The following is a 27075-nucleotide window of genomic DNA, read 5'->3' as shown; positions in this document are numbered from 1 at the left end:
ACTTAATTTATGTATTTGCAAACCTTACAAAATAATTTAAATCTAGTAAAACTCACATGGATTCAATATTACAGACATTTTTAGACATTTTGCATATTTGGTTTAGGAATTATGTTGGAATCATTTTTATTAATTTGTTCGTATTTTCTCAGAATTTAGAACATTACTGTCATATTGAGTAAAGAAATAATTTTTGTGTTTGCAAGCCTTAAAAAAGCATATGTTTCGAGTAAAACTTACAAGAATGCATTATTTCAGGCATTGTTAATCATTTTTCATGTGTAGTTTAAGAGTTATGTTTAAATAACTGTCATATTGAGTGTGGCAGTTATACTGTCATATGGAGTAAAAAAAACTAACCTGTATTTGCAAACCTTACAAAAGAAAATGTTTCTAGTAACACTCACAAAGATAAATTTTTTCACGCATTATTAGACATGTTTCATGTGTGGTTAGGAGTTATAAATAAATAATTGTTATATTGAGTGTTACAGTTTTAATGTCATTATGTGTAAAACCTAATTTTTGTATTTGCAAACCTTACAAAAACAATTGATTCTAGTAAAACTTATATGGATTCAATATTACAGGCATTTTTAGACATTTTACATGTTTGGTTTAAAATTTGTGTTTGAATACATTTGTATTGCTTTTTTCGCATTATCTCAGGATTCTAAGAACATTACTTTCATATTGAGTAAAAAACTACTTTTTGTTTTTGCAAACCTTACAAACTCACATAAATACATTTTTAGACATGACACATGTTTGGTTTTGGAGTTATGTTTATATAACTTTCATATTTAGTATGACTGTTATACTGTCATATTGAATAAAAAAAACTAGCTAGTGTCTTTGATATCTTTACAAAAGATCATTTTTTTTAAACTAACAACGTTACATGTCTCCCTAGGCATTATTAGCCATTTTGCATGTGTTGTTTAGGAGTTAGGTTTAAATACATTTTTATTGCTTTTTTCCCATTATCTCAGGGTTCTAAGAACATTACAGTCAAGTAAAAAACTACTTTTTGTGTTTGCAAAATATAAAACTCAGTAAAACTCCCAATGATTCATTATTTCAGGCATTATTAGCCATTTTTTTGTGTGGTTTATGAGTTATGTTTAAATAACTGTCATATTGAGTGTGATTTTGTCATTGTGAGTAAAACCTAATTTTTGTATTTGCAAACCTTACAAAAACAACCGATTCTAGGAAAAGTCACATTGATACAATATTACAGGCATGTTTAGACCTATTGCATGTTTGGTTTTGGAGTTATATTTATATAACCTGCTTTCTGAGCCGCCACCTTTGTGGTTTGCGTGTCCCACTGATCCAGGACAAACAGGTCCTAGGTGAGGGATCAGACAAAGAGCAGCTCAAAGACCTTTATTAAAAGTACAATTGAGGACCTAGATTTTTTCTCGCCCGGACGCAGGTCACCGTGGCTCCCCTGTGGAGCCAGGCCCAGAGGTGTGGCACGATGGCGATTGACGGGCCTGTCCCCATGGGGCCCAGCCGTGCTCAGCTCGAAGAGGCAACGTGGATCCCCCCTCCAGGGCTCACCACTCATGGGCTGGGTCATAGAGGGTGCAGTGTGAGCTGGGCGGCAGCCGAAGGCAGGGCACTTGGTGGTCCGATTATCGGCTACATAAGCTCGCTCTTGGGACATGGAACGTCACCTCGCTGGGAGGGAAGGAGCCTGAGCTGGTGCTTGAGGTGGAGAAGTTCCCGGCTAGATATAGTTGGACTCACAGCAAGGGCTCTGGAACCTGTTCTCTCAGAGGGGCTGGACTGAGCTGAACTTTCATTACTTGCAATGCCAGAGTGGAAGAGATTCCACACTGGCGTTGCAACTAATGAGAGGCTGGGGTGGCAATTCTTGTTGCCCCCCGGCTCAAAGCCTGCACGTTGGACTTTAAACCCAATAGACGAGATGGTAGCTTCCTTCAGCCTTCGGGTTGGGTGACGGGTCCTGACTGTTGTTTGTGTTTACACACCAAACAGCAGCTCAGAGTACCAACTCTTTTTGGATTCCCTTGAGGGAGTACTGGAGAGTGCTCCCTCGGGTGATTCCCTTTTTCTGCTGGTGGACTTCAACGCTATGTTGGCAACGACAGTGAAACCTGGAGAGTCGTGATTGGGAAAAATGGCCACCCGGATCTGAACCCAAGTGGTGCTTTGTTATTGGACTTTTGTGCTTGTCACGGATTGTCCATAACAAACACAATGTTCAAACATAAGGGTGTCCATATGTGCACTTGGCACAAGGACACCCTCGGCCGCATGATTGACTTTGTAGTTGTGTCATGGGATTTGCGGCCTCATGTTTTGGACACTCGGTGAAGAGAGGGGCAGAGCTTTCTACCAACCACCACCTGGTGGTGAGCTGGCTCCGATGGTAGGGGAGGTTGCCGGTCAGACCTGGCAGGCCCAAACGCATTGTAAGGGTCTGCTGGGAACACCTAGCAGAGTCTCCTGAAGAACTTTGAACATGTCCGGAAGAACTTTGAACATGTCACGAGGGAGGTGCTGGACATTGAGTCTGAGTGGACCATGTTCTCTTGTTGAGCCAGCTGATTGAAGCTGTGGCCGCAAGGTGTTTGGTGCCTGTCGTGGCGGTAATCCACCAGCACCGAGGGATGCTGTCAAGCTGAAGAAAGAGCCACCGGGTCCTTTTGGCTCATGGGACTCCAGAGGCAGTGGGCATATCGACAGGCCAAGCGAGACCTCCTCAGTCCCACCAACACGTCTTCCTATGAGGAAACAGTGCCTGGGAAGTCTGTGGTGGGCTCTCCTATTTCTGGGGCTGAGGTTGCCAAGGTAGTTAAAAAGCTCCTCGGTGGCAAGGCCCCGGGGGTATGAGCTCCGTCCGGAGTTCCTTAAGGCTCTGGATGCTGTGGGGCAGTCTTGGTTGACAAGACTCTGCAACATTGCGTCTACATCAGGGGCGGTACCTCTGGATTGGCAGACCGGGGTGGTGGTTCCTCTCTTTAAGAAGGGGAACCGGAGGGTGTGTTCCAACTATCGTAGATCACACTCCTCAGCCTTCCCGGTAAGGTCTATTCATGTGTAATGGAGAGGAGGAACCTCGGATCCAGGACGAACAGTGTGGTTTTCGTCCTGGTCGTGGAACGGTAGACCAGCTCTATACTCTCGGCAGGGTCCTTGAGTGTGCATGGGAGTTTGCCCAACCAGTCTACATAAGTTTTGTGGACTTGGAGAAGACATTCGACCTTGGCCCCCGGTAAATCCTGTGGGGAGTGCTCAGAGAGTATGGAGTATCGGCATGTCTGATTGTGGCGGGTGTCTCCCTGTATGATCAGTGTCAGAGCTTGGTCCGCATTGCCGGCAGTATGTCGGACCCCTTTCCAGTGAGGGTTGGACTCCGCCAAGGCTGCCCTTTGTCACCGATTCTGTTCATAACTTTAATGGACAGAATATCTAGGCGCAGTCATGGCTTTGAGGATCCCCTCAACGCCATGACTGCGCCTGGTTTGGTGGCTGCAGGATTAGGTCTCTGCTTTTTGCAGATGATGTGGTCCTGATGGCTTCAACTGGCCAAGATCTTCAGCTTTCATTGGATCGGTTCGCAGTGAAGCGACTGGGATGAGAATCAGCACCTCCATGTCCGAGTCCATGGTTCTCGCCCGGGAAAGGGTGGAGTGCCATCTCGAGGTTGGGAAAGAGATCTTGCCCCAAGTGAAGGAGTTCAAGTACCTAGGAGTCTTGTTCACGAGTGAGGATAGAGTGGATTGTGAGATCTACAGGCGGATCGGTGCGGCGTCTTCAGTAATGAGGACGCTATAGCGATCCGTTGTGGTGAAGAAGGAGCTGAGCCAGAAGGAAAAGCTTTCAATTTACCGGTCGATCAACGTTCCCATCCTCACCTATGGTCATGAGCTTTGGGTTATGACCGAAAGGACAAGGTCACGGGTACAAGCGGCCGAAATGAGTTTCCTCCGCCGGGTGGTGGGTCTCTCCCTTAGAGATAGGGTGAGAAGCTCTGTCATCTGGGAGGAACTCAGTGTAAAGCCGCTGCTCCTCCACATTGAGAGGAGCCAGATGAGGTGGTTCGGGCATCTGCTCAGGAAGCCACCCGAACGCCTCCCTAGGTCCGAACGGCAGGAGGCCATGGGGAAGACCTAGGATACATTGGAAAGACTATGGCCTGGGAACGCCTCGGGATCCCCCGAGAAGAGCTGGACAAAGTGGCTGGGGAGAGGGAAGTCTGGGCTCTCTGCTTAGGCTGCTGCCCCCGCAACCCGACCTCGGATAAGCGGAAGAAAATGGATGGATTTAGTATGACAGTTATACTGTCATATTGAGTGTGACAGTATACTGTCATAAAAGCCAATTTTTGTATTTGCAAACCTGATTCTAGTAAAACTCACATCTATACAATATTACAGGCAATTTTGGACATAATGCACGTTTGGTTTTGGAGTTATGTTCATATAACTTTAATATATAGTATGACATCTATACTGTTATAATGAGTAAAAAAACTAACTTGTGTCTGTCATAAAACTCAATTTTTGTATTTGCAAACCTTACAAAAACAAATGATTCTAGTAAAACTCACATGGATTCAATATTACAGGCATTTTTAGACATTTTGCATGTTTGGTTTAGGAATCATGTTGGAATACATTTGTATTGTTTTTTTCACATTATCTCAGCATTTTAAGAACTTACTGTCATATTGAGTAAAAAAAACCTTTTGTGTTTGCAAGCCTTACAAAAACAACCGATTCTAGTAAAACTCACATTGATACAATATTACAGGCATGTTTAGACATCTTGCATGTTTGGTTTTGGAGTTATGTTTATATAACCTGCTTTCTGAGCCGCCACCTTTGTGGTTTGCGTGTCCCACTGATCCTAGGAGCTATGTTGTCCGGGGGCTTCTATTCCCCCTGGTAGGGTCACCCAAGACAAACAGGTCCTAGGTGAGGAATCAGACAAAGAGCAGCTCAAAGACCTTTATGAAAAGTACAAATCGAGGACCTAGATATTTTCTCGCCCGGACGCAGGTCACCGTGGCTCCCCTGTGGAGCCAGGCCCAGAGGTGGGGCACGATGGCGAGCGACTGGTGCCCATGGGGCCCAGCTCGAAGAGGCAACGTGGGTCCCCCCTGCAATAGGCTCACCACTCATGGGCTGGCTCACAGAGGTCGGGTGCAGTGTTAGCTGGGCGGAAGCCGAAGGCAGGGCACTTGGCGGTCCGATTATCGGCTACATAAGCTCGCTCTTGGGACGTGGAACGTCACCTCGCGAGGTGGAGAAGTTCCCGGCTAGATAAAGCTGGACTCACTTCGACGCACAGCAAGGGCTCTGGAACCTGTTCTCTCAAGAGGGGTTGGACTCTCTTCCACTCTGGCGTTGCAAGTAATGAGAGGCTGGGTTGGCAATTCTTGTTGCCCCCCAGCTCAAAGCCTGCACGTTGGACTTAACCCAGAAGACGAGATGGTAGCTTCCCTCCGCTTTCGGGTTGGGTGATGGGTCCTGACTGTTGTTGGTGTTTACGCACCAAACAGCAGCTCAGAGTACCCACTCTTTTTGGATTCCCTTGAGAGTGCTCCCTCGGGTGATTCCCTTGTTCTGCTGGGGGTCTTCAACGCTCATGTTGGCAACGACTTTGAAACCTGGAGAGTCGTGATTGGGAAAAATGGCCACCCGGATCTGAACCCAAGTGGTGCTTTGTTATTGGACTTTTGTGCTCGTCACGGATTGTCCATAACAAACACAATGTTCAAACATAAGAGTGTCCATATGTGCACTTGGCACCAGGACACCCTCGGCCGCAGTTCCATTATTGACTTTGTAGTTGTGTCATGGGATTTGCGGCCTCATGTTTTGGACACTCGGGTGAAGAGAGGGGCGAGCTTTCTACCGATCACCACCTGGTGAGCTGGCTCCGATGGTGGGGTAGGATCCCGGACAGACCTGGCAGGCCCAAACGCATTGTGAGAGTCTTTTGGGAATGCCTAGCAGAGTCTCCTGTCAGAGAGAGTTTCTTTTTCCACCTCCGGAGGAACTTTGAACATGTCACAAAGGAGGTGCTGGACATTGAGTCTGAATGGATCATGTTCGTGCCTCTCTTGTCAAGCCAGCTGATTGGAGCTGTGGCCGCAAGGTGTTTGGTGCCTGTCGTGGCGGTAATCCTAGAACCCGCTGGTGGCCACCAGCAGTGCGGGATGCCGTCAAGCTGAAGAAAGAGCTTATCTGGTCCTTTTGGCTCATGGGACTCCAGAGGCAGCGGGCATACCGACAGGCCAAGCAGTGCCTGGGGAATTTGTGGTGGGCTCTCCTATTTCTGGGGCTGAGGTTGCCAAGGTAGTTTTAAAAGCTCCTCGGTGGCAAGGCCCCGGGGGTGGATGAGCTCTTAAGGCTCTGGATGCTGTGGGGCTGTTTTAGTTGACAAGACTCTGCAACATCGCGTGGACATCAGGGGCGGTACCTCTGGATTGGCACACCGGGGTGGTGGTTCCTCTCTTTAAGTAGGGGAACCGGAGGGTGTGTTCCAACTATCGTAGATCACACTCCTCAGCCTTCCCGGTAAGGTCTATTCATGTGTACTGGAGAGGAGGAACCTCGGATCCAGGACGAACAGTGGGGTTTTCGTCCTGGTCGTGGAACGGTAGACCAGCTCTATACTCTCGGCAGGGTCCTTGAGTGTGCATGGGAGTTTGTCCAACCAGTCTACATGTGCTTTGTGGACTTGGAGAAGACATTCGACCGTGGCCACCCCGGGAAGTCCTGTGGGGAGTGCTCAGATAGTATGGGGTATCGGCATGTCTGATTGTGGCGGGTCGCTCCCTGTATGATCAGTGTCAGAGCTTGGTCCGCATTGCCAGCAATAAGTTGGCTGCCCTTTGTCACCAAATGTGTTCATAAATTTTATGGACAGAATTTCTAGGCGCAGTCATGGCGTTGAGGGGATCCGGTTTGGTGGCTGCAGGATTAGGTCTCTCCTTTTTGCAGATGATGTGGCTTTAACTGGCCAGGATCTTCAGCTCTCATTGGATTGGTTCGCAGCCGAGTGTGAAGCGACTGGGATGAGAATCAGCACCTCCAAGTCTGAGGTTCTCGCCCGGGAAAGGGTGGAGTGCCATCTCGAGGTTGGGCAGGAGATCTTGCCCCAAGTGGATGAGTTCAAGTACCTGGAGTCTTGTTCATGAGTGAGGGAAGAGTGGATCGTGAGATGCACAGGCTGATCGGTGCGGCGTCTTCAGTAATGAGGACGCTATATCGATTCGTTGTGGTAAGAAGGAGCTGCGCCAGAGGGAAAAGCTCTCAATTTACCGGTCAATCTACGTTCCCATCCTCACCTATGGTCATGAGCTTTGGGTTATGACCGAAAGGACAACATCACGGGTACAAGCGGCCGAAATGAGTTTTCTCCGCTGGGTGGCGGGTCTCTCCCTTACTGTAAGAATTTTCACCGTTTAATTACAGTAACCTACTGGCAGCTAATGGTTCCAGTATAAAACTGTTTTTCTACAGCACACATACTGGTCATAGGCATATCACTACAGTTTATTACTGTAAAAAGTATCACAGTACTGTGCTGTATCAAATATACGCTTCACAGCATAATACTGTCATCTGTTTAGCGGCATTACACTGTTATTTTAGTGTATCTACTGTAATATCCATTAACAGTTAATTACAGTAAAATAATTGTAAGCACTATAGACTGAGCTTTACAGTATAATGCCACTAGAAGTTAATGAGTTGAACTTTTAATTTTTCAAAATCAAAACCCCTGCAATCTGCTGGCATAAAAATGACTGGAGAAATGGCCTTGCAAGATTATGTTTTTATTAACCCATTATTTTAAAGTGCATCAAATACATTCAATGTACATTTAGTGCATTCTTCTTATTTTCAGTAAAGCATTTTAACATTTATAACATGTCCACTTAATTTCTAACTGGAGACAAAACACTGAACACGAGTCCAGTGTTTAGTTGTCGGCTACATAAAGCCCCACTCAAAGTCTGTGAGATGTTTTATAAGGGTGGCTATGTGAGGATTTACAGTTGCTGCCTTTTTCTGGACCAGCTTCCCGGTCTTCTTGGACACCACCTTTCCCTGGCTAGCCTTTGTTCCCCTCTCAGGGTTAACGCCAATGAATCGCCTAAAAAAGAGAGAAAGCATATTAGATATTCTTTTGTGATTGAAGATTACTTGTAGTCGATACAGAACCCCCCTCACATTGTTATTTAGGAATATGCACTGCACAAATATTAATATCAATTTTAGGATATATGTGAGCCTATACCATAACCACAGCTGTAGATGAGTGAATGCTCTAAAACCCATTAAGACAAATTCAGAGAGGAAGACAATGCTAAAGCCTCCCCAACCCCTCTCTCTATTCATGTTTTCTCTCCATCTACGGGACCGTGTATTTACGCTGATGTTTCCTGCTTTCACCCATTTAACATATCGTTTCCTGCTCATTACCTATCTTCTCTGCATCCTGGGGTCACACTGGTGCTTCTTGCCTTTACCCATTCAACATATCTTTACCTGCACATTACCTACCTTCTCTGCATAGTGTGGTCACGCTGGTGCTTTCTACCTTCACCCATTCAACATATCTTTACCTGCACATTACCTACCTTCTCTATATCCTGGAGTCAAGCTGGTGTTTCCTGCCTTTACTCATTCAACATATCTTTACCTGCACATTACCTACCTTCTCTGTATCCTGGCGTCTAGCTGGTGTTTCCTGCCTTCACCCATTCAACATATCTTTACCTGCACATTACCTACCTTCCCTGCATCCTTGGGTCACACTGGTGCTTCTTTCTTTCACCATACAACATATCTTCACCTGCACATACCTACCTTGTCTGCATGGCCTCGACCACACCTGCGCTTCCTTCTTTCACCCATTCAACATACCTTCACCCGCACATTACCTACCTTCCCTGCATAGTGGGGTCACACTGGTGCTTCCTGCCTTTACCCATTCAACATATCTTCACCCGCACATTACCTACTTGCTCTGCATTCTCGGGTCAAGCTGGTGCTTCCTGCCATCATCCAGTCAACATGTCTTTACCTGCAAATTATCTACTTTTTCTGCATCCTGGGGTCAAACAGGTGCTTCCTTCTTTGACCCAGTCAACATATCTTTACCTGCACATTACCTACCTTCTCTGTATCCTAGAGTCAAACTGGTGCTTCGGTCCCTAATAAGAAGGTCCACAAAGGAACAGAAGAGTCATTGATTTAAGGCACACAATTGGGGAAATGACAAGTCAAATTCCTGAACAGAGGTGAGAAATATAAAATAAAATATCCTAACAGTATTTTAACAGTATCAAGAGGATTTACCTTTGAACAAATTCCAATGTCCGAGGACCTTCCTCTTGTTATTCCAAGTTGAACACATAGTATGTGGCAAGAAGGGCAGCAAGCCCTGAGATTAAGCTAGGTTGGACGCCTTTGCAGATGACATCACCTTCCATGCTGATCATCCAACGTTTTATTGTGACTTTGTCACCAGCAACTGGTACAGTCAAGAAATGCAGTTTATGTTCCTAAACAGTATCCAATATGGGTAGCATTTTAAAAGTATTTGGAATGGCCACCTCACTCGCTCTCTCTTTCCTCTGTTTACATCTAGTCTCCTAAGGCAGTGGTTCTCAAATGGGGGTACGCGTACTCCTGGGGGTACTTGAAGGTATGCCAAGGGGTACGTGAGATTTTTTTAAAATATTCTAAAAATAGCAACAATTCAAAAATCCTTTATAAATATATTTATTGAATAATACTTCGACAAAATATGAATGTAAGTTCATAAACTGAACAACTAATCAAGTAGGCTATTCCATTCATTACCATAAAGCCAGAGTTTCCCCCATGCCATGATGGTTTGACCCTACCTGGCGGTGCCACACGGCACCAACTGTCAATCAACTATCCATGTAGAAAACAATGGAGGCTTGGTTAAAGCGTAGTGGACATGTTCCATAAATATTGATGTTAAAGATTTCTTTTTTTGTGAAGAAATGTTGAGAATGAAGTTCATGAATCCAGATGGATCTCTATTACAATCCCCAAAGAGGGCACTTTAAGTTGATTACTTCTATGTGTAAAAATCTTTATTTATAATTGAATCACTTGGTTATTTTTCAACAAGTTTTTAGTTATTTTTATATCTTTTTTTCCAAATAGTTCAAGAAAGACCACAACAAATGAGCAATATTTTGCACTGTTATACAATTTAATAAATCAGAAACTGATGACATAGTGCTGTATTTTACGTCTTTATCTCTTTTTTTCAACCAAAAATGCTTTGCTCTGATTAGGGGGTACTTGAATTTAAAAAATGTTCACAGGGGTACATCACTGAAAAAAGGTTGAGAACCACTGTCCTAAGGCAGTGGTTCTCAACCTTTTTTCAGTGCTGTGAACATTTTTTTAATGCAAGTAGACCTCCATGTCTTCATAACAGGAATATCCTGAATCCTCAAGTTGCATATCACAATAGTCATCATCAGTGTTAATAACACAAGAGCTGCTTGGATTTGCTGTTGATCAAGTCAAACTTCGTTCAGTGTAGCCGTAGTGCTTCCTTGACACGTGCGATGTGAAAGTAGACTTAACTGTAAATCTTTTTTCACATTGACTGAAGGGGCACGTAACTGTCCTACCTTCGGTAATATGACTTTTCAAATGCAGGAGAAAGGCTCGTATATCATCGCACTTCGCGCTACATGAGACAATATTACAAGGTAAACCTTCTGCGCTATACATATCAGTCCTACTCTTGCCATATTTATGACGACGGCTGTGAGTTTTGAAGGCTGAGAAGTTGGAAAAAACTCTTGTGCATTTAGGGAAAGCACACTTAAACGATGCATTAGGCATACAACTATGACTTCGCATGTGTCTAACATACGCAAATACATTGCTGCAAGTCGTAGCACATATGTTGCAAGTTATCATCTTTTATGATGACTATGACAAAAAAGAAGAAAACTTAGCTAGCTAGCATGCGGCGGTACATGCGCGTGGTCAACGATAGTGTCTGTGATGCTGACTGTGACGCTATGTCATTTCGGACTTTATAAATATATATATAAAGTAATTCAAACAGAAAATGACACATCAAGGTACAAGTGACTCTTACCTTGTTATCAAAAACACACGATGCAGTAGGATGGATTTAGCAGGGTCGGCCAGGTGAAATGAAGCTCGGTTGGACGAATTGTGGGCGGACCCAAGAAACAAGTCTGAAAATAACTGAATTACACTGTAGGTTTTACAGTAACTTACTGCTGGTCGATATTTTTTGAAAAATGCAACAAAATTTACAGTACTTAACTGCATTTAAGAAGAACATGATAGGTTGATTGGCAACACTAAATTGGCCCTAGTGTGTGAATGTGAGTGTGAATGTTGTCTATCTGTGTTGGCCCTGCGATGAGGTGGCGACTTGTCCAGGGTGTACCCCGCCTTCCGCCTGATTGTAGCTGAGATAGGCTCCAGCGCCCCCCGCGACCCCGAAGGGAATAAGCGGTAGAAAATGGATGGATGGATGGAGTATATAACTGTAATTTTATTTTTTATTTTTACAGTAATTTTTTACAGTGAAGGTCATGGGTGTCAAACTCTGGCCCGTGGGCCAAATTTGGCCCAACGTGTAATTTGACTTGGCCCTTGAGGCAATATCAAATTAACACTAAAGCTGGACCTTCGATTATACATTGCGGCAGTGCCGCTACTTCTAATACTTGCCAACCCTCCCGGGAGTGACTCCAGCACTCCTCCCGAATTTTTTTTTTTTTTTTTTCCAGCTAGTCAAACGAGTGCCAGCCCAGTTTTATGTCAGTGCAGCTTCTGCACCCACACACAATTGAATGCAACGCATACTTCATCAACAGCGATACAGGTTACACTGACGGTAGCCAAATAAAAAACTTTAACACTTTTAGAAATATACGCCACACTGTGAATCCACACCAAACAAGAATGACAAACACATTTCGGGAGAACATCCGCACCGTAACACAACATAAACACAACACAACAAATACCCAGAACCCTTTGTAGCACTCAATCTTCCGAGACGCTACAAGGTGTGTGTGTGTGGGGGGGAGGAGGTTTGGTGGTAGCGGGGGTGTATTTTGTAGCGTCCCGAAAGAGTTAGTGCTGCAAAAGATTCTGGGTATTTGTTCTCTTGTGTTTATGTTGTGTTACGGTGCGGATGTTCTCCCGAAAAGTGTTTTTTATTTTTGTTTGGTGTGGGTTCACAGTGTGGCGTATATTTCTAACAGTGTTAAAGTTTTTTATACTGGCACCCTCAGTGTAACCTGTATCGCTGTTGATGAAGTATGCGTTGCATTCATTTGTGTATGTGTGCTGTAGCTGCACATATCTTGTGACTGGGTCTGAATGATGTTAGAATTGGGTGTACGAGATATGACTGTTGAACATCTTGTTCGATAATGAAAGTTGCCTCAGCTCAAAGCCTGAGCCCCGACATTAAAGAACTAGCATCTAAAAAAAGATGCCAGGTATCTGGCGTGGGCACATCAAATTAGATCAGTGTGTTGCAAACTGAGCAGTTTAAAGTCCTGAATGGTTGTTTTATTCATTGTTATTTTATTTTCAAATGTATTAGCCTGTGGATAAAGTTAATGTTGATATTTACCTCAGAAGGCTGCAAATAGAAAAGAGGCATTCAATTTGTATTTAAATTATATTTGATATGCAATTGATATTTTTTAATGATTATTATTATTATTTGAAACTCCATTTTGCATGTCACTATAAAGTTATATAAGCCTTGCTTGTTCAATATTCAATGCAAAACGTGTTTGGGTCCCTATTAAAAGGTTAATTTGTTCAACCTTGGCCCGCGGCTTTGTTCAGTTTTAAACTTTGGCCCACTCTGTATTTGAGTTTGACACCCCTGGTGAAGGTGAAGCTCTGTCATCCTGGAGGCCACGGGGAAGACCCAGGACACATTGGGAACACTATGTCTCCCGGCTGGCCTGGGAACGCCTCGGGATCCCCTGAGAAAAGATCCTAGGTGAGGGATCAGACAAAGAGCAGCTCAAAGACCTTTATGAAAAGTACAAATCGAGGACCTAGATTTTTTCTCGCCCAGGCGCAGGTCACCGTGGCTCCCCTGTGGAGCCAGGCGCAGAGGTGGGGCACGATGGCGAGCGACTTGTGGCCGGGCCTGTCTCCATGGGGCCCTGCCGGGCTCATTTCGAAGAGGCAACGTGGGTCAACCCTCCAATGGGCTCACCACTCATGGGCCCATTGAGGTCATAGAGGTCGGATGCAGTGTGAACTGGGCGGCAGCCGAAGGCAGGGCACTTGGCAGTCCGATTATCGGCTACATAAGCTCGCTCTTGGGACGTGGAACGTCACCTCGCTGGGAGGGAAAGAGCCTGAGCTGGTGCGCGAGGTGAAGAAGTTCCGGCTAGATATAGTTGGACTCACTTCGACGCACAGCAAGGGCTCTGGAACCTGTTCTCTCAAGAGGGGCTGGACTCTCTTCCACTCTGGCGTTGCAAGCAATGAGAGGCTGGGGTGGCAATTGTTGTTGCTCAAAGCCTGCACGTTGGACCCAGTAGACGAGATGGTAGCTTCCCTCCGCCTTTGGGTTGGGTGACGGGTCCTGACTGTTGTTTGTGTTTACGCACCAAACAGCAGCTCAGAGTACCCACTCTTTTTGGATTCCCTTGAGGGAGTACTGGAGAGTGCTCCCTCGGGTGATTCCCTTGTTCTGTTGGGGGACTTCAATGCTCATGTTGGCAAGGACAGTGAAACCTGGAGAGTCGTGATTGGGAAAAATGGCCACCCAGATCTGAACCCAAGTGGTGCTTTGTTATTGGACTTTTGTGCTCGTCACGGATTGTCCATAACAAACACAATGTTCAAACATAAGGAAGAACTTTGAACATGTCACGAGGGAGGTGCTGGACATTGAGTCTGAGTGGACCATGTTCCGTGCCTCTCTTGTCGAGCCTGCTGATTGGAGCTGTGGCCGCAAGGTGTTTGGTGCCTGTCGTGGCGGTAATCCTAGAACTCGCTGGTGGCCACCAGCAGGGAGGGATGCCGTCAAGCTGAAGAAAGAGCCTATCGGGTCCTTTTGGCTCATGGGACTCCAGAGGCAGCGGGCATACCGACAGGCCAAGCAGTGCCTGGGGAATCTGTGGTGGACTCTCCTATTTCTGGGGCTTAGGTTGCCTAGGTAGTTAAAAAGCTCCTCTGTGGCAAGGCCCCGGTGGTGGATGAGTTCCTTAAGGCTCTGGATACTGTGGGGCTGTCTTGGTTGACAAGACTCTGCAACATCGCGTGAACATTGGGGGTGGTACCTCTGGATTGGCACACCGGGGTGGTGGTTCCTCTCTTTAAGAAGGAGAACCGGAGGGTGTGTTCCAACTATCGTGAAACACACTCCTCAGCTTTCCCGGTAAGGTCTATTCATGTGTACTGGAGAGGAGGAAACTCGGATCCAGGACGAACAGTGTGGTTTTCGTCCTGGTCGTGGAACGGTAGACCAGGTCTATACTCTCGGCAGGGTCCTTGAGTGTGAAGCGACTGGGATGAGAATCAGCACCTCCAAGTCCAAGTCCATGGTTCTCGCGCAGGAAAGGGTCGAGTGCCATCTCCAGGTTGGGGAGGAGATCTTGCCCCAAGTGGAGGAGTTCAAGTACCTAGGAGTCTTGTTCACGAGTGAGGATAGAGTGGATCGAGAGATCCACAGGCGATTTGGTGCGGCGTCTTCAGTATTGAGGACGCTATATCGATCCGTTGTGGTGAAGAAGGAGCTGAGCCAGAAGGAAAAGCTCTCAATTTACCGTCGATCTACGTTCCCAGCTTTGGGTTATGACCGAAAGGACAAGCGGCCGAAATGCGTTTCCTCTGCCGGGTGGTGGGTCTCTACCTTAGAGACAGGGTGAGAAGCTCTGTCATCCGGGAGGAACTCAAAGTAAAGCCGCTGCTCCTCCACATTGAGAGGAGCCATGAGGTGGTTCGGGCATCTGCTCAGGATGCCACCCGAACGCCTCTAGGGAGGTGTGGCAGGAGGCCACGGGGAAGACCTAGGACACATTGGAAAGACTATGTCCCCGGCTGGCCTGGGAACGCCTCGGAATACCCCGAGAAGAGCTGGACGAAGTGGCTGGGGAGAGGGAAGTCTGGGATTTTCTGCTCAGGCTGCTGCCCCCGCAACCCGACCTCGGATAAGCGGAAGAAAATGGATGGATTTAGAATGACAGTTATACTGTCAGATTGAGTACAAAAACTAACTAAACCTTACACAATATAATGTTTCTAGTAAAACTCACAAAGATACATATCTCCAGGCATTATTAGCCATTTTGCATGTGTGGTTTAGGAGTTATGTTTAAATAAATAACTGTCAGATTGAGTGTGACAGTAAACTGTCATAGTGAGTAAAACCCTTATTTTGTATTTGCAAACCTTACAAAAACAACTAAATCTAGTTAAACTCACACAGATACAATATTACAGGCATTTTTAGACACAATGCATGTTTGGTTTTAGAGTTATGTTTATATAACTTTCATATTTAGTATGACAGTTATACTGTCATATTGAATAAAAACAACAACTAACAAAACCTTACAAAATACAATTTTTCTAGTAAAACTAACTAAGATACATGCTCCAGGCATTATTAGCTATTTTGCATGTGTTGTTTGAGTTATGTTTAAATAACTGTCATATTGAGTGTGACAGTATACTGTCATAAAACCCAATTTTTGTATTTGCAACCCTGATTCTAGTAAAACTCACATATATACAATATTACAGGCAGTTTTGGACATAATGGTTTGGTTTTGGAGTTATGTTTATATAACTTTCATATATAGTATGACAGCTAAACTGTTATATTGAGTAAAAAAAATAACTTGTGTTTGTCATAAAACCCAATTTTTGTATTAGCAAACCATACAACTGATTCAAATAAAACTCACATGGATTCAATATTACAGGCATTTTCAGACATTTTGCATGTTTGGTTTAGGAATTATGTTGGAATCATTTTTATTAATTTGTTCGTATTTTCTCAGAATTTTAGAACATTACCGTCATATTGAGTAAAAAAATAATTTTTGTGTTTGCAAGCCTTAAAAAAAGCTTATGTTTCCAGTAAAACTCCCAAAGATGCATTATTTCAGGCATTATTAGCCATTTTTCAGGTGTGGTTTAGGAGTTATGTTTAAATAACTGTCATATTGAGTGTGGCGTTATACTGTCATATTGAGTTAAAAAAATCTAACTTGTGTCTTTGCAAACCTTACAAAAGAAAATGTTTCCAGCAACACTCACAAAGATAATTTTTTTCACGCTATTAGACATGTTTCATGTGTATTTAGGAGTTATAATTAAATAACTTTCATATTGAGTGTTAAAGTTATAATGTCATTATGTGTAAACCCTAATTTTTGTATTTGCAAACCTTACAAAAACAAATGATTCTAGTAAAACTTACATAAATTCAATATTACAGGCATTTTTAGACAATTCACATGTTTGGTTTAAAAATTGTGTTTGAATACATTTGTATTGCTTTTTTCGCATTATCTCAGGATTCTAAGATCATTACTTTCATATTGAGTAAAACACTACTTTTTGTTTTTGCAAACCTTACAAACCCACATGAATACATAATAAGTCAGCAATTTTAGACATGACACACGTTTGGTTCTGGAGTTATGTTTATATAACTTTTATATTTAGTATGACTGTTATACTGTCATATTGAATAAAAAAAAACTAGCTAGTGTCTTTGCAAACTTTACAAAAGATCATTTTTCTAGTAAAACTAACAAAGATACATGTCTCCAGGCATTATTACCCATTTTGCATGGGTTGTTTAGGAATTATGTTTAAATACATTTTTATTGCTTTTTTCGCATTATCTCAGGATTCTTAGATCATTACTTTCATATTGAGTAAAAAACTACTTTTTGTTTTTGCAAACCTTACAAACTCACATAAATACATTATTACAGGCATTTTTAGACATGACACATGTTTGGTTTTGGAGTTATGTTTATATAACTTTCATATTTAGTATGATTGTTATACTGTCATATTGAATTAAAAAAAACTAGCTTGTGTCTTTGCAAACATTACAAAAGATCATTTTTCTAGTAAAACTAACAAAGATACATGTCTCCAGGCATTATTACCCATTTTGCATGGGTTGTTTAGGAATTATGTTTAAAGACATTTTTATTGCTTTTTTCGCATTATCTCAGGATTCTAAGATCATTACTTTCATATTGAGTAAAAAACTACTTTTTGTTTTTGCAAACCTTACAAACTCACATACATACATTATTACAGGCATTTTTAGACATGAGACATGTTTGGTTTTGGAGTTATGTTTATATAACTTCTATATTTAATATGACTGTTATACTGTCATATTGAATTAAAAAAAACTAGCTTGTGTCTTTGCAAACTTTACAAAATATCATTTTTCTAGTAAAATTAACAAAGATACATGTCTCCAGGCATTATTAGCCATTTTGCATGGGTTGTTTAGGAATTATGTTTAAATACATTTTTATTGCTTTTTTCGCATTATCTCAGGATTCTAAAATCCCTACTTTCATATTGAGGAAAAAACTACTTTTTGTTTTTGCAAACCTTACAAACTCACATAAATACATTATTATAGGCAATTTTAGACATGACACACGTTTGGTTCTGGAGTTATGTTTATATAACTTTCATATTTAGTATGACTGTTATACTGTCTTATTGAATAAAAACAACTAGCTTGTGTCTTTGCAAACTTTACAAAATATACATTTCCTAGTAAAACTAACAAAGATACATGTCTCCAGGCATTATTACCCATTTTGCCTGGGTTGTTTAGGAGTTATGTTTAAATACATTTTTATTGCTTTTTTCGCATTATCTCAGGATTCCAAGATCATTACTTTCATATTGAGTAAAAAACTACTTTTTGTTTTTGCAAACCTTACAAACTCACATAAATACATTATTACAGACATTTTTAGACATGACACATGTTTGGTTTTGGAGTTATGTTTATATAACTTTTATATTTAGTATGACTGTTATACTGTCATATTGAATAAAAAAAAACTAGCTTGTGTCTTTTCAAACTTTACAAAATATCATTTTTCTAGTAAAACTAACAAAGATACATGTCTCCAGGCATTATTAGCCATTTTGCATGGGTTGTTTAGGAATTATGTTTAAATATATTTTTATTGCTTTTTTCGCATTATCTCAGGATTCTAAGATCATTACTTTCATATTGAGTAAAAAACTACTTTTTGTTTTTGCAAACCTTACAAACTCACATACATACATTATTACAGGCATTTTTAGACATGAGACATGTTTGGTTTTGGAGTTATGTTTATATAACTTCTATATTTAATATGACTGTTATACTGTCATATTGAATTAAAAAAACTAGCTTGTGTCTTTGCAAACTTTACAAAATATCATTTTTCTAGTAAAATTAACAAAGATACATGTCTCCAGGCATTATTAGCCATTTTGCATGGGTTGTTTAGGAATTATGTTTAAATACATTTTTATTGCTTTTTTCGCATTATCTCAGGATTCTAAAATCCCTACTTTCATATTGAGGAAAAAACTACTTTTTGTTTTTGCAAACCTTACAAACTCACATAAATACATTATTATAGGCAATTTTAGACATGACACACGTTTGGTTCTGGAGTTATGTTTATATAACTTTCATATTTAGTATGACTGTTATACTGTCTTATTGAATAAAAACAACTAGCTTGTGTCTTTGCAAACTTTACAAAATATACATTTCCTAGTAAAACTAACAAAGATACATGTCTCCAGGCATTATTACCCATTTTGCCTGGGTTGTTTAGGAGTTATGTTTAAATACATTTTTATTGCTTTTTTCGCATTATCTCAGGATTCCAAGATCATTACTTTCATATTGAGTAAAAAACTACTTTTTGTTTTTGCAAACCTTACAAACTCACATAAATACATTATTACAGACATTTTTAGACATGACACATGTTTGGTTTTGGAGTTATGTTTATATAACTTTTATATTTAGTATGACTGTTATACTGTCATATTGAATAAAAAAAAACTAGCTTGTGTCTTTTCAAACTTTACAAAATATCATTTTTCTAGTAAAACTAACAAAGATACATGTCTCCAGGCATTATTAGCCATTTTGCATGGGTTATTTAGGAATTATGTTTAAATATATTTTTATTGCTTTTTTCGCATTATCTCAGGATTCTAAGATCATTACTTTCATATTGAGTAAAAAACTACTTTTTGTTTTTGAAAACCTTACAAACTCACATAAATACATTATTACAGGCATTTTTAGACATGACACATGTTTGGTTTTGGAGTTATGTTTATATAACTTTCATATTTAGTATGATTGTTATACTGTCATATTGAATAAAAAAAAATAGCTTGTGTCTTTGCAAACATTACAAAAGATCATTTTTCTAGTAAAACTAACAAAGATACATGTCTCCAGGCATTATTACCCATTTTGCATGGGTTGTTTAGGAATTATGTTTAAAGACATTTTTATTGCTTTTTTCGCATTATCTCAGGATTCTAAGATCATTACTTTCATATTGAGTAAAAAACTACTTTTTGTTTTTGCAAACCTTACAAACTCACATAAATACATTATTACAGGCATTTTTAGACATGACACATGTTTGGTTTTGGAGTTATGTTTATATAACTTCTATATTTAATATGACTGTTATACTGTCATATTGAATTAAAAAAAACTAGCTTGTGTCTTTGCAAACTTTACAAAATATCATTTTTCTAGTAAAATTAACAAAGATACATGTCTCCAGGCATTATTAGCCATTTTGCATGGGTTGTTTAGGAATTATGTTTAAATACATTTTTATTGCTTTTTTCGCATTATCTCAGGATTCTAAAATCCCTACTTTCATATTGAGGAAAAAACTACTTTTTGTTTTTGCAAACCTTACAAACTCACATAAATACATTATTATAGGCAATTTTAGACATGACACACGTTTGGTTCTGGAGTTATGTTTATATAACTTTCATATTTAGTATGACTGTTATACTGTCTTATTGAATAAAAACAACTAGCTTGTGTCTTTGCAAACTTTACAAAATATACATTTCCTAGTAAAACTAACAAAGATACATGTCTCCAGGCATTATTACCCATTTTGCCTGGGTTGTTTAGGAGTTATGTTTAAATACATTTTTATTGCTTTTTTCGCATTATCTCAGGATTCCAAGATCATTACTTTCATATTGAGTAAAAAATTACTTTTTGTTCTTGCAAACCTTACAAACTCACATAAATACATTATTACAGACATTTTTAGACATGACACATGTTTGGTTTTGGAGTTATGTTTATATAACTTTCATATTTAGTATGACTGTTATACTGTCATATTGAATAAAAAAAAACTAGCTTGTGTCTTTGCAAACTTTACAAAAGATCATTTTTCTAGTAAAACTAACAAAGATACATGTCTCCAGGCATTATTACCCATTTTGCACGGGTTGTTTAGGAATTATGTTTAAATACATTTTTATTGCTTTTTTCGCATTATCTCAGGATTTTAAGATCATTACTTTCATATTGAGTAAAAAACTACTTTTTTTATTTGCAAACCTTACAAACTCACATTAATACATTATTACAGGAATTTTTAGACATGACACATGTTTGGTTTTGGAGTTATGTTTATATAACTTTTATATTTAGTATGACTGTTATACAGTCATATTGAATAAAAAAAAACTAGCTTGTGTCTTTGCAAACTTTACAAAAGATCATTTTTCTAGTAAAACTAACAAAGATACATGTCTCCAGGCATTATTACCCATTTTGCATGGGTTGTTTAGGATTTATGTTTAAATACATTTGTATTGCTTTTTTCGCATTATCTCAGGATTCTAAGATCATTACTTTCATATTGAGTAAAAAACTACTTTTTGTTTTTGCAAACCTTAGAAACTCACATAAATACATTATTACAGGCATTTTTAGACACAACACATGTTTGGTTTTGGAGTTATGTTTTGATAACTTTCATATTTAGTAGGACTGTTATACTGTCATATTGAATAAAAAAAACTAGCTTTTGTCTTTGATATCTTTACAAAAGATCATTTTTCTAGTAAAACTAACAAAGATACATGTCTCCAGGCATTATTAGCCATTTTGCATGGGTTGTTTAGGAATTATGTTTGAATACATTTTTATTGCTTTTTTCGCATTATCTCAGGATTCTAAAATCCTTAGTTTCATATTGAGGAAAAAACTACTTTTTGTTTTTGCAAACCTTACAAACTCACATAAATACATTATTATAGGCAATTTTAGACATGACACACGTTTGGTTCTGGAGTTATGTTTATATAACTTTCATATGTAGTATGACAGTTATACTGTCTTATTGAATAAAAACAACTAGTTTGTGTCTTTGCAAACTTTACAAACAATACATTTTCTAGTAAAACTAACAAAGATACATGTCTCCAGGCATTATTACCCATTTTGCCTGGGTTGTTTAGGAGTTATGTTTGAATACATTTTTATTGCTTTTTTCGCATTATCTCAGGATTCTAAGATCATTACTTTTATATTGAGTAAAAAACTACTTTTTGTTTTTGAAAACCTTACAAACTCACATTAATACATTATTACAGGCATTTTTAGACATGACACATGTTTGGTTTTGGAGTTATGTTTATATAACTTTGATATTTAAAATGACTGTTATACTGTCATATTGAATTAAAAAAAACTGGCTTGTGTCTTTGCAAACTTTACAAAAGATCCTTTTTCCAGTAAAACTAACAAAGATACATGTTTCCAGGCATTATCAGCCATTTTGCATATGTTGTTTAGGAGTAATGTTTAAATACATTTTTATTGCTTTTTTCGCATTATCTCAGGATTTTAAGAACATTACAGTCATATTGAGTAAAAAAACTACTTTTTGTGTTTGCAAGATTTAAAAAAGCATGTGTTTCGAGTAAAACGGCCAAGGATGCATTATTTCAGGTATTATTAGCCATTTTTCATGTGTGGTTTGAGGTATGGTTAAATAACTGTCATATACTGTCAGATATGACATAGTAAGTAAAACCTAATTTATGTATTTGCAAACCTTACAAAATCATTTAAATCTAGTAAAACTCACATGGATTCAATATTACAGACATTTTTAGACATTTTGCATATTTGGTTTAGGAATTATGTTGGAATCATTTTATTAATTTGTTCGTATTTTCTCAGAATTTTAGAACATTACTGTCATATTGAGTAAAGAAATAATTTTTGTGTTTGCAAGCCTTAAAAAAGCATATGTTTCGAGTAAAACTTACAAGAATGCATTATTTCAGGCATTGTTAATCATTTTTCATGTGTAGTTTAAGAGTTATGTTTAAATAACTGTCATATTGAGTGTGGCAGTTATACTGTCATATGGAGTAAAAAAAACTAACCTGTATTTGCAAACCTTACAAAAGAAAATGTTTCTAGTAACACTCACAAAGATACATTTTTTCACGCATTATTAGACATGTTTCATGTGTGGTTAGGAGTTATAAATAAATAATTGTTATATTGAGTGTTACAGTTTTAATGTCATTATGTGTAAAACCTAATTTTTGTATTTGCAAACCTTACAAAAACAATTGATTCTAGTAAAACTTATATGTATCAATATTACAGGCATTTTTAGACATTTTACATGTTTGGTTTAAAATTTGTGTTTGAATACATTTGTATTGCTTTTTTCGCATTATCTCAGGATTCTAAGAACATTACTTTCATATTGAGTAAAAAACTACTTTTTGTTTTTGCAAACCTTACAAACTCACATAAATACATTTTTAGACATGACACATGTTTGGTTTTGGAGTTATGTTTATATAACTTTCATATTTAGTATGACTGTTATACTGTCATATTGAATAAAAAAAACTAGCTAGTGTCTTTGATATCTTTACAAAAGATCATTTTTTTAAACTAACAACGTTACATGTCTCCCTAGGCATTATTAGCCATTTTGCATGTGTTGTTTAGGAGTTAGGTTTAAATACATTTTTATTGCTTTTTTCCCATTATCTCAGGGTTCTAAGAACATTACAGTCAAGTAAAAAACTACTTTTTGTGTTTGCAAAATATAAAACTCAGTAAAACTCCCAATGATTCATTATTTCAGGCATTATTAGCCATTTTTTTGTGTGGTTTATGAGTTATGTTTAAATAACTGTCATATTGAGTGTGATTTTGTCATTGTGAGTAAAACCTAATTTTTGTATTTGCAAACCTTACAAAAACAACCGATTCTAGGAAAAGTCACATTGATACAATATTACAGGCATGTTTAGACATATTGCATGTTTGGTTTTGGAGTTATATTTATATAACCTGCTTTCTGAGCCGCCACCTTTGTGGTTTGCGTGTCCCACTGATCCAGGACAAACAGGTCCTAGGTGAGGGATCAGACAAAGAGCAGCTCAAAGACCTTTATTAAAAGTACAATTGAGGACCTAGATTTTTTCTCGCCCGGACGCAGGTCACCGTGGCTCCCCTGTGGAGCCAGGCCCAGAGGTGTGGCACGATGGCGATTGACGGGCCCCATGGGGCCCAGCCGTGCTCAGCTCGAAGAGGCAACGTGGATCCCCCCTCCAGGGCTCACCACTCATGGGCTGGGTCATAGAGGGTGCAGCGTGAGCTGGGCGGCAGCCGAAGGCAGGGCACTTGGTGGTCCGATTATCGGCTACATAAGCTCGCTCTTGGGACATGGACCGTCACCTCGCTGGGAGGGAAGGAGCCTGAGCTGGTGCTTGAGGTGGAGAAGTTCCCGGCTAGATATAGTTGGACTCACAGCAAGGGCTCTGGAACCTGTTCTCTCAGAGGGGCTGGACTGAGCTGAACTTTCATTACTTGCAACGCCAGAGTGGAAGAGATTCCACACTGGCGTTGCAACTAATGAGAGGCTGGGGTGGCAATTCTTGTTGCCCGCCGGCTCAAAGCCTGCACGTTGGACTTTAAACCCAATAGACGAGATGGTAGCTTCCTTCAGCCTTCGGGTTGGGTGACGGGTCCTGACTGTTGTTTGTGTTTACACACCAAACAGCAGCTCAGAGTACCAACTCTTTTTGGATTCCCTTGAGGGAGTACTGGAGAGTGCTCCCTCGGGTGATTCCCTTTTTCTGCTGGTGGACTTCAACGCTATGTTGGCAACGACAGTGAAACCTGGAGAGTCGTGATTGGGAAAAATGGCCACCCGGATCTGAACCCAAGTGGTGCTTTGTTATTGGACTTTTGTGCTTGTCACAGATTGTCCATAACAAACACAATGTTCAAACATAAGGGTGTCCATATGTGCACTTGGCACAAGGACACCCTCGGCCGCATGATTGACTTTGTAGTTGTGTCATGGGATTTGCGGCCTCATGTTTTGGACACTCGGTGAAGAGAGGGGCAGAGCTTTCTACCAACCACCACCTGGTGGTGAGCTGGCTCCGATGGTAGGGGAGGTTGCCGGTCAGACCTGGCAGGCCCAAACGCATTGTAAGGGTCTGCTGGGAACACCTAGCAGAGTCTCCTGAAGAACTTTGAACATGTCCGGAAGAACTTTGAACATGTCACGAGGGAGGTGCTGGACATTGAGTCTGAGTGGACCATGTTCTCTTGTTGAGCCAGCTGATTGAAGCTGTGGCCGCAAGGTGTTTGGTGCCTGTCGTGGCGGTAATCCACCAGCACCGAGGGATGCTGTCAAGCTGAAGAAAGAGCCACCGGGTCCTTTTGGCTCATGGGACTCCAGAGGCAGTGGGCATATCGACAGGCCAAGCGAGACCTCCTCAGTCCCACCAACACGTCTTCCTATGAGGAAACAGTGCCTGGGAAGTCTGTGGTGGGCTCTCCTATTTCTGGGGCTGAGGTTGCCAAGGTAGTTAAAAAGCTCCTCGGTGGCAAGGCCCCGGGGGTATGAGCTCCGTCCGGAGTTCCTTAAGGCTCTGGATGCTGTGGGGCAGTCTTGGTTGACAAGACTCTGCAACATTGCGTCTACATCAGGGGCGGTACCTCTGGATTGGCAGACCGGGGTGGTGGTTCCTCTCTTTAAGAAGGGGAACCGGAGGGTGTGTTCCAACTATCGTAGATCACACTCCTCAGCCTTCCCGGTAAGGTCTATTCATGTGTAATGGAGAGGAGGAACGTCGGATCCAGGACGAACAGTGTGGTTTTCGTCCTGGTCGTGGAACGGTAGACCAGCTCTATACTCTCGGCAGGGTCCTTGAGTGTGCATGGGAGTTTGCCCAACCAGTCTACATAAGTTTTGTGGACTTGGAGAAGACATTCGACCTTGGCCCCCGGTAAATCCTGTGGGGAGTGCTCAGAGAGTATGGAGTATCGGCATGTCTGATTGTGGCGGGTGTCTCCCTGTATGATCAGTGTCAGAGCTTGGTCCGCAGTATGTCGGACCCCTTTCCAGTGAGGGTTGGACTCCGCCAAGGCTGCCCTTTGTCACCGATTCTGTTCATAACTTTAATGGACAGAATATCTAGGCGCAGTCATGGCTTTGAGGATCCCCTCAACGCCATGACTGCGCCTGGTTTGGTGGCTGCAGGATTAGGTCTCTGCTTTTTGCAGATGATGTGGTCCTGATGGCTTCAACTGGCCAAGATCTTCAGCTTTCATTGGATCGGTTCGCAGTGAAGCGACTGGGATGAGAATCAGCGCCTCCATGTCCGAGTCCATGGTTCTCGCCCGGGAAAGGGTGGAGTGCCATCTCGAGGTTGGGAAAGAGATCTTGCCCCAAGTGAAGGAGTTCAAGTACCTAGGAGTCTTGTTCACGAGTGAGGATAGAGTGGATTGTGAGATCTACAGGCGGATCGGTGCGGCGTCTTCAGTAATGAGGACGCTATAGCGATCCGTTGTGGTGAAGAAGGAGCTGAGCCAGAAGGAAAAGCTTTCAATTTACCGGTCGATCAACGTTCCCATCCTCACCTATGGTCATGAGCTTTGGGTTATGACCGAAAGGACAAGGTCACAGGTACAAGCGGCCGAAATGAGTTTCCTCCGCCGGGTGGTGGGTCTCTCCCTTAGAGATAGGGTGAGAAGCTCTGTCATCTGGGAGGAACTCAGTGTAAAGCCGCTGCTCCTCCACATTGAGAGGAGCCAGATGAGGTGGTTCGGGCATCTGCTCAGGATGCCACCCGAACGCCTCCCTAGGTCCGAACGGCAGGAGGCCATGGGGAAGACCTAGGATACATTGGAAAGACTATGGCCTGGGAACGCCTCGGGATCCCCCGAGAAGAGCTGGACAAAGTGGCTGGGGGGAGGGAAGTCTGGGCTCTCTGCTTAGGCTGCTGCCCCCGCAACCCGACCTCGGATAAGCGGAAGAAAATGGATGGATTTAGTATGACAGTTATACTGTCATATTGAGTGTGACAGTATACTGTCATAAAAGCCAATTTTTGTATTTGCAAACCTGATTCTAGTAAAACTCACATCTATACAATATTACAGGCAATTTTGGTCATAATGCACGTTTGGTTTTGGAGTTATGTTCATATAACTTTAATATATAGTATGACATCTATACTGTTATAATGAGTAAAAAAACTAACTTGTGTCTGTCATAAAACTCAATTTTTGTATTTGCAAACCTTACAAAAACAAATGATTCTAGTAAAACTCACATGGATTCAATATTACAGGCATTTTTAGACATTTTGCATGTTTGGTTTAGGAATCATGTTGGAATACATTTGTATTGTTTTTTTCACATTATCTCAGCATTTTAAGAACTTACTGTCATATTGAGTAAAAAAAAACCTTTTGTGTTTGCAAGCCTTAAAAAAACAACCGATTCTAGTAAAACTCACATTGATACAATATTACAGGCATGTTTAGACATCTTGCATGTTTGGTTTTGGAGTTATGTTTATATAACCTGCTTTCTGAGCCGCCACCTTTGTGGTTTGCGTGTCCCACTGATCCTAGGAGCTATGTTGTCCGGGG

This window comes from Entelurus aequoreus, linkage group LG12 (genome assembly GCF_033978785.1).
Source record: "Entelurus aequoreus isolate RoL-2023_Sb linkage group LG12, RoL_Eaeq_v1.1, whole genome shotgun sequence".
NCBI lineage: Eukaryota > Metazoa > Chordata > Actinopteri > Syngnathiformes > Syngnathidae > Entelurus > Entelurus aequoreus.
This window is presented reverse-complemented; position numbering follows the sequence as displayed.